This window comes from Crocodylus porosus, unplaced genomic scaffold (genome assembly GCF_001723895.1).
Source record: "Crocodylus porosus isolate Cpor-Errol unplaced genomic scaffold, CroPor_comp1, whole genome shotgun sequence".
In the NCBI taxonomy this organism is placed as follows: Eukaryota; Metazoa; Chordata; order Crocodylia; family Crocodylidae; genus Crocodylus; species Crocodylus porosus.
The window spans coordinates 10,991,090-11,000,393 of NW_017728914.1; the positions used below are offsets into that span (position 1 = coordinate 10,991,090).

The 9,304-nt window shown below is 42.8% G+C and overlaps 1 long non-coding RNA gene across 1 annotated transcript in view; it reads left to right on the plus strand.

The window, feature by feature from the left end:
* Positions 1-3,624: 3,624 nt before the first annotated feature.
* Positions 3,625-9,304, plus strand: part of LOC109309962 — a 15,732-nt gene continuing 10,052 nt past the window's right edge. Inside the window, exon 1 of the long non-coding RNA XR_002101099.1 lies at positions 3,625-3,635. This is a non-coding gene — a long non-coding RNA (uncharacterized LOC109309962). The remainder of the gene's footprint in view (positions 3,636-9,304) is intronic.

The window sequence follows — 9,304 nt, forward strand, 5'->3', positions numbered from 1 at the left end:
GCCGGGCTGCTGCCGGCACCAGGTGCTCGGCGCGCCCCCCGGAGCTCCCTGCCCTGCAGGGCACCGGTGCAGCGCTGCCCCCGGGGCCGCTCCCACGTGCACCTGTTGGCGGGAGAGGACTGACTTACCCCCGCGTCCCTCTGCCCCACCGAGGAAGCATCGCACCCGCGGGGGACGGGGAAGAAAAGGCCTCCCAGGCAGAGCGGGCAGCTTCAGCCATGGGGCCGCTGCGGTTTGCCTCTTCGGCTCTGGGGTCTCCACCATTGGCCAAGTTTTCAGGCAGAAGCGTTAAGCCTCTGCAGTGATTTTTGCTGAGGCTTTTCAGTTATGAGGCTCGCGAGGCGGCATCTGTGAGGCTGCACTGAGCAAGAGAGCACGCAGAGGGGAGGGAGGGATACATCCCCGAGTCCCATTTCTCCCCCGAGGGTGTCTACAACCTTCCTCGTTCTAATGTTCGGTGTTGGCTACACGCCTGTAGCACCCGCTTCTGGAAGACAAGGAGCCACCCCCACTCCAGAGACTTGCAGTAAAGAACGCAAGGGCAAACCTTGCTCTCGTTGAAAGTCCTGTGGTGTCTTTAACGCTAAGAGGATCAATAATGGAGTTGTGAACACAGCAGAGACTTGGATGGATGTTGGATGGCAGAAGAGTACATCTGAGCTGCTTTTAGACACATCACTAGAGTTATTTTAAAACTGATAGGCCATTAAGAGACATCTTAGTTGCATGTTAGTGTGAGGTCAAGTAGAAGGCAGGTTAGATTTGCACCTCAGACTGACCAAAGCAGATCTATACAGGATAAGTTTGCGAACTGAAGCTTACCTGAATAGTATGTGATGAGTAAGCATCAGCTGACAAAAGCTTCTGCTGTATCTACCTACAACAGGGGCAGGCAATTATTTTGGGCAGAGAGCCACTTACTGAGTTTTGGCAAGCCACTGAGGGCCGCATGACAGGCAGCCTAGGGCTAATGAATATTAATTTTCTAAATTTTTTAGGGGCCCCACAAGCTGGATAGAATGGCCTGGCGGACCATGTCCAGCCTCCGGGTTGCATTTTGCCCACCCCTGCTCTACAAGATGCAAACGTACTATTCCACTAAGATGCAGAGTGTCCAATTCTAGTTGTCATATGTTGCCCAGCTGTATACTGTAGCCCAGCTTGTTCTCCTCCTTTAATGAGGCTTTCAAAAAAAGGAACCAAAGTCTCAGGGAGGACCTCCTCAGAAAGCTCCTTTCTCCATTTCCCCTAAGAAAAATATGCTCCAGGGCCTGCCCCAAGCCTAGCAAAATCTAAGGGAATCTGTGGAGTTAGTGTGGTGCACGTGGAAGAAAGCCGTCCCTCTAATCCACTAGAATTCTTTGCGCATACCAGACAAATACACCTTAACAGCTTACTCGGACTTTCAAAATGCTTTTGAAAGAGTTTCCACAAAGGTTGAGGTCTGTTGTGGATAGGATACTAAATAGTAGAAATATATGGACAATTCTTAACATGAGGCAGAGGTTAGTTCTGAGGTATCCCAAGGTTCTGTATGACAACTGATGTTTAGCCCATTTATTAGTGACTGGAAGAGTGTAGAGAACAGTGAAGTGACAAAGTCCACCAGGGATAAGAAGAATAATATAGTCTAAAATAAAACAGATATTCCCATATCATCTGACTAGTGACAATCATTGTTAATCAGTCGCTGGTAAAGTACATAAGGAGTAATTGCTGAAACTACTTATACATTTTAGGAAGTTCCAGAGTAACAAGAACTCATGGTAAAACCAAGCCATTGTATGTGTATAGTATAACATACGCCTTTGATTAATGTACGAGGTGTACAAAACCTGAGGCGCTGAGAGTCATAAGAAACGGGAGGAAAAATACAGGAGATACGACTTTATAATCAGTCTTAGCTGCAATATTGTATTCAGTTCAGCTCTTACTATTGTTAAAGGAAGGGTAGTAAAAATAGCGACAATTCAGAGACGGGCAACGAATTATTAGAAACATGGAAAGCATGTGAAAATACGAAAGTGATCAAAACTATTTGGTTCTGAAGGTAAAACATAGGAGAAGCTATGCTGAAACATACAAAATAATACACCCTTTAGAAAAGGTATGATAGCCCTGTAAAAATAAAATTTGCTTTTGGTAAGAGAGAAAAATTTATTTGATAGGATACACTTAGAGTAAACCCAGTTCTTTAGATTATTAATTGAAGTTAAACCAAAAACAATACAGTACCTATGTTTTGAAATGCTGCTGGTTAATATGCTGATGAAGTATAGCTGCTTCTCTGTAGAGTAGCAACCATATCCTACCAGGTTTTCCTCTCTGATTGGCTGCAGCTGCCTTGAGCTCCCGAGGGAACCATTGTCTGGGTCTAAAGGTATCGTCCATTATAAGAAAGAACTTCTGCAGTGCAGTAAGTCCTAACTGGGTCAAGAGGAAACTATACCTGTAAGGGATACCTTCTGGGTCCCCAAAATTGTGCTGACTGTAACAAATGGTAGTTCAGGCACTCTTCTTCCCCTTCTCTGATGGTGCAAAAACAAAGGGTAAATCAATGCAACCAAAAAGCAAAAATACTTAAAACTATTACATTTTTATGTAGAATGTGATTATCCCCCAAAAGTCATTGTTGCAGGATATCTGAGAGGCCAAGAATCTACTAGATATTTTATTACTTGAAAAAAGTGCTCTTAGGTGAGCAGTATCATAACATTAAAAAAAAATGAGGAGCAATTAATATTGTAAAATAACAAAGGAGAAAGCTGCAAGAAAAAGAAAACAGAAAGAACACCTATATCACGGAGACAAAAACCAAGTATTTGTATTTGTTTTGTACGTCATATTTGTATATCAGTTTTCCCCAGTAATGCATACAACAGTTCCATTTTCAACAGCATTTCTATTTGAAACGTCTATGTTCAATTGCTCATCATTTTCTCACAAGATATGCTTCATAAATACATATGAAATACAGAAAGGTTGACAAATGGCTTTTTTCCAGATGTCCGACCTGTGTATAATGTCTTTGTTCCCTTAATTAATTTTTAAAAAGTATCTAGGAAAATATTTCCAAATATTTTAAATGTAAAGTGAAAGACATTTAATTTTGCTTTTCTCTCTCTTTTTATTCCTCAGAAAAGTTTAGCTCATTAAAACATATGCATGTATACAATCAGACATTTTTGTGTTGTAACTCATTGCCTTTTACACTTGCACTCACAACAAAGGAATTCAGTATTATCACAGTCTGTTTGAATTATGAAGTAATAAAAGACCAGGTGATTATGGCCTCATGAGTAAACAAAAGGAAGAGATGATTCATAAGTATGTTTTTACATGCATAAAAGGGAGGGACAGAGTGGGGGATAAGGCAATTGCAATCTCTCTGTTTTGTTTCTCCTTACTGTCCTTATGGTGCGTCTGTACGTGGAAACTGGCTAGAAGTTTTGTGGAATAACCCCTACCACAACAGCTCCCATATGGACAATGTTTGGGATAAAACTTATTTTATTCCAGAATTACTCAGATGTAGAGATGTACTAATGATTCTGCTATAAATTAAATTTTTATTCTGAAATAGTGTGTGTCCTCATGGGAGATATTGGGGAATAGACTATTCTGCACTAACTATTGTGACCAATTCCCCATAGAGAACATGACTGAACTCCATCTGAAGAGGCATGTGCATAACACTGCTTAAATTCCTGGTTTATTTTTCATGCTGTAAGGACTAGATGGGACCCGATGGGGTGAGAGACTGGGCTTGCTGTACTGACCCAGTACAGTTGGCCTTTTTCCCTTCAGGAGTAGACCAAAGCCTGTGACACTATCTTTTGAGTACATTTCCCTTATTTGCGGGCTTTATATTCTATATCCATATAGCCCTGCATAAAACTACCCTTCATGAACATCAGTGGAGCACCACTCAGAAATTCACTATGTTGAGTCCCATGCATCCAAAGTGAGTTGGGCCCACACAAAACATGATGTCTGTCTAAAAAAACCCACAAAAATATCATCAACAAAAATCCCACTTTGTTCTCTTCGCCTGGTTTCTGGTTCATGTTTTCATATATCTCTCTGTAGCTGCAAGCACTAGAATTATTTTAACACAAGCTGAAATTCTGGAACGTCTGTAAAATTCTCCACTTTAGGAGTCTCTGATGTCTCAGTGCCATAGCAACAAAGCCTGGTGCCTGGGGGCAAAGCCCACAGTGGCAGCCTGCCCTTGCCCTGCACATAGATCTGGGGGCACACAGATGCTTGCCCGGGAGTGCACACAGTGGCAGGAGCCATCCTTCCCCCCATCCCTGCACCACCCCAAATGAGCCACTTGCAGCTCCGTCCTGTCCCCTCCCTGGCAAGGCAGTGCCTATTGGTGCCCCTTTGCTTTGGCACCCAAGGCAGTCACCCCGCTTGTCCCCCACTTGTTATGGCACTGGATGTTTGATCCCACCTGCTTATCTTTAAAACTGACTGTAGTCAGTGCTTCACTGGTGTGCATTAATTAATCAATCACAAAATGCTTTGAGATTTCTATGTGAAAAACTAATAAATAAAGGTAAATGCTTCAAAGAAATTAGTGGAAAATAAATGGGGAAAGTGCAAAAGTAAACACAAAAATGTCTGTTTGGGTAATTAGGTTTAATTAAGGTGCATGTTATCATAAACAAGCCAATGAAGCCAAATGGCCCTGAAAATAAGGAAAAAAAAATCATTCAACTTCTATCAGGAGCCCGTGATGTTTGTTTATGGATAAACTTAAAACTTTACAATTGAAGGGATTTTTTACAACAATGGATCATGGTTAGTTTCTTGACTATCGCTTGATTTTTGAACCGGTACAATTCACTTGGGTCACGTTCTTAGGCTTTCCTCCACACCCAGGAAGGCCAGAATTTTCCGTTTGTTTTAAAACTAAAATTGATTCCCATGTACGTGAATCTTGAAGCTGGAGCTTTAACAAATATATGGCAGCTGTTGCAAGATTCGGCAACACTAAGTCAGCAAGACTGAATGTAGAGGGTCCTGCCTTGACATATCTCTTCCTAGGATATCCCTCCCCTTGATTATCACAGGATGAAGCCACCCTGAGTACAATTCCCTCAACATGAGTAGCATTTCAACAATTTTACAATAGGGAAGGCTGAATAGGCATCTGGCTGGGGTCATCTGGCCCCAGCACTCTTTCCTGCCCAGAGCTGGGAGTCAGACTCAATAATCTGTTGAGGTCCCTTCTGACCCTAGCATCTATGAATCTATAAATTTATGTAGTGTGTCCAATCTAGTACAGAAGTAAAACCGAACAGCCGGTTGCATACAGTCTAATTGTGGGCATGGTTAATAGAGACTTCTGAACATCAGAGGTGTAAATGAAAGAAATCAAGTAACTCTTGAAGTCTCACCTCCTTTATGGAGTTGATTATATAGATATCTTGAACATAAGGCTGCAACATTTAATTAAGCAGGCATCAAGCATGTCCATTACTAAATCACAAATAAGATTTTTTGTTGAGTTGCGAGCTTCAAAGGAGTCCAGCATGTCAGGTCTAAAAAATATTTTCCTTTAATTGGCTCATATCTATTCCAGCAATTTACATAGTCTTGATTTCATCTTAGCAGAGATTTTTTTTTATTATTATCTTCACTTTTTTATGCAAATTTCTTTGTCCATAGGGAACTGTTATTCAAAGAAATTCATTGACTTTGAGTGGACCCATGTTTTCAAACATTAAATATTTTGGCTTCCAGTTCAATAGATTCTAGAAGGAGTGTATGATTGGGCCCATAGTCACAATATAGGGCTAGTTATGTAACAATAAGCTGGATGTGTCAAGCTGCTTTGGTCCATCATTACTGCACAGTGCCTGAAGACTGAACTGATAGGGTTCTGTGAGAGAGTAAGTAAATATAACAAAATTAAACACTCAGGTTCTTCCCCTCCACCACTTAAAGGTGGTTCCTAGTAAGTTTGGGATTTGCTTATCTCCTAAATCCAATGTAAACATTCTTAAGGTGAGGTCTGCTTCAGTGGAATGCAATCCTAAGAGGGACACCTGCTCTAAATCATGAGTCATGTGGAATTTCACTATCAGAGCCAGTGATCATAAGTCACTCAGCTGTCTGTTTGCTATATGTCACCTTTGCAATCTTTGGCACTTTGTACACCTGCACTAAAGATATTTATCTCTTGGCAAACAGAGAGGGAATAAATTCCTCATGGTGACCTCCAGATGCTGAAAGGTCACCACCCATTTTATTCACCTAAAACAAATTACTTTGAAAATCTGTCCTATATCTTCAAAATTTTGCTAGACCTTCCTCTGCACAGTCAAATAACTGAGCCATGCTCTTAGGCAGGCAGGGTTCTTTGGGTAGATGTGATATCTTTTATTAGACCAACTAAATAGTGGGAAAAAAATTATTTGCAAGCCGTGAGTGACTGGTACCTCCTGAATCTGGAGGGGCACCCACAGAAGCCGCCATGACAGGCAACCCTTTCAGGGGGGCACCAGCCCTACTGAGAGCATCAGTGTCGGCCCTCATTGGGAGCACCGGCCTCATGGGGGGGGGGGGGCACGTGAACCCCTGTGCCCCTCCTACCAGTCACCTATGTTGCAAGCTTTCAGGCACAAACACCCTTCTTCAGGCAATGGGAGACTCTGCTGCTGTTCTGACTTCTCCAAGGTAGAAAGAAACTAAAAGTGTGACAAGAAGTCTGTGAAGATGCAAATGGGGGGAAATTTGGAAGACAAAGGGTAGGGATAGGGGGAGGAGGGAAAAGTGTGAAGGAAAGCAAGTGGTCAGCTAATAGGCAGGTTACCTGGGGTGTCAGATGTCAGGCAGGTTGTAATGTGTCATAAGACCAATGTCTATATTAAGTCCATGGGTGTAGGTTGTAGCCATGTTGGTCTAAGGACATAGGCAGACAAGGTTCTTTGGGTGAATCTGATATCTTTCTTTAGAGCAACTAAATAGTTGGAGAACAATTTTTAAGCAAGCTTTCAGTTTCAAAACCCCTTTGTCAGGCTAAGGAAGTTTCAGCAGTTGGTGTGTGCTCTTCTTGGATGGAATGAAAAGTGAAGAAGCCAGAGGCTGGGCTGGTATGCATACAAGACAGGCAGTCAGTGAAAATGTAGATTGAGGAGTCAATGGGTGAGAGATAGGCTGGGTGGGGGGGAGAGAAGGGGGATGAATAGTGGAGAAGTACCTGGGAATCAGATGTCATGCATGTTATAATGTGTCATAAATCCAATGTCTATATTTAGTCCATGATTTTTAGTATCCAGGAGGTTGATGAAGTGGGGTTAATAGGTTTGTCTCTGGGAAGTGTTTTGTAAGTTTCCTTTGAGGATCAGGACTGAGAGATTGGAGACAGAGTGGTTTTCTTGTAAGAAATGTGCCCCTGCAGGTAATTGGGTATTCCTGTCTTTGATAGATTTCTGGTGTGCGTTCATTCTGGTGCGCAGTTGTTGTTTGGTCTCACCTACGTATTTTCCATCTGGGCATTTGGTGCATTGGATGAGATATATTACATTTCTGGAGGTGTAGCTGTAAGATCTGGGAATGCTAATGGCTCTGTTGTGGGGTGTAGTGATTGTGGGGGTGATGGAGATGTGTTGGCAGGTTTTGCACTCTTGTCATGGTATGGTCTGGATCCATTTGGTGTGTTCTGGGTCTGAGGAAGTTTGCTTCTGGTGATGAGGTTGGCGAGGTTCGGTGCTTGTTTGCAAGCTAGGCTGGGTGGCTCTGGAAAGATCTCTCCTGGATACGAAAAATCATGGACTAAATATAGACATTGGATTTATGACACATTATAACCGGCCTGACAGCTGACTTCCCAGGTACTTCTCCACTATTCATCCCCCTTCTCTCCCCCCCACCCAGCCTATCTCTCACCCATTGACTCCTCAATCTACATTTTCACTGACTGCCTGTCTTGTATGCATACCAGCTCAGCCTCTGGCTTCTTTACTTTTCATTCCATCCAGGAAGAGCACACACCAACTGCTGAAACTTCCTTAGCCTGACAAAGGGCTTTTGAACCTGAAAGCTTGCTTAAAAATTGTTCTCCAGCTATTTAGTTGCTCTAAGAAAAGATATCAGATTCACCCAAAGAACCTTGTCTGCCTATATTAAGTCTATGATTTTTGGTAGCCAGTAGATTTATGAAAAGAAGTTTGTAGGCTTATCTATGAAAGGTGTTTTGTAAGTCCCTTCGAGCATTACAACTGAGATCAGAGAGGGAGTGATTGTCTTATGAGGGGTGGGCACCCACAGGCAATTGGATATTTTTGTCTTTGATGGATTTTTGGTGTACATTCATTCTGGTACACACTTGTTGTTTGGCTGCTTCTACATGTTGTCCATCAGGGCATTTGGTGCACTGGATGAGATAGATTACATTTCTGGAGGTGCAGGAATGATGATTGTTCTGTTGTAGGGTGTAGTTATTGTGGGACTGGTGGAGATGTGTTGGCAAGTTTTACATTTCTTGTCCTGGCATGGTCTGGATCCATTGGGTGTGGGTTTGGGTCAGAGGAAGTTTGCTTCTGGTGATGAGGTTAGCAAGGTTCAGTGCTTGTTAAAAGGCTAAGATGGGTGTTTCTGGAAAGATCTCTTTAAGAATTGGGTCTTTGTCTAGTATGGGTTGCAGTTGTTTGAGGATTTTCCATATAGATTCCAGAGAAGGATGATATGTCATAACTAATTGCGTGTGATTTGTGGGAATTTTCCTTTTTTTACTGCAGCAATTCTTTGTGTTGTATTGGCTCTTTCAAAAATGTGATCTATCTCTTGACTGGTGAGAAGACTAGGTCACCTGTCTTCCCTATTTACATTGATTCTTCCTCTTAAAACATTCTAATATAATAAAACCCTTAGTCTGTCTGTCTATCTGTCTGTCCATAACACTCTGAGCCAACTGTGCACGCACTGCCGAGAGGGCACACACCGATTGGCTTTGAGGGCCTGGAGCATTACGGACAGAAGGGGTGAGGGAGCCGCTGTGCCACACCCTCCACCCTCAACAACAGCTGGCAGGGAGGGAGATTTCATAGATTTCATAGACATTAGGGCTGGAAGGGACCTCGGGAGATCATCGAGTCCAGCCCCCTGCCCAAAGGGCAGGAAGTCATTGGGGGCTCGGACAGTAAAGAAATTCTTCCTTATGTCCAGCCTGAAACGGTCTTGCAGGAGTTTGTGACTGTTCGACCTCTTCATCCCATGGGGCGCTCTGGTGAACAAACGTTCCCCCAGATCCTGGTGGTCACCCCTGATAAACTTATAGGTGGCCATCAGA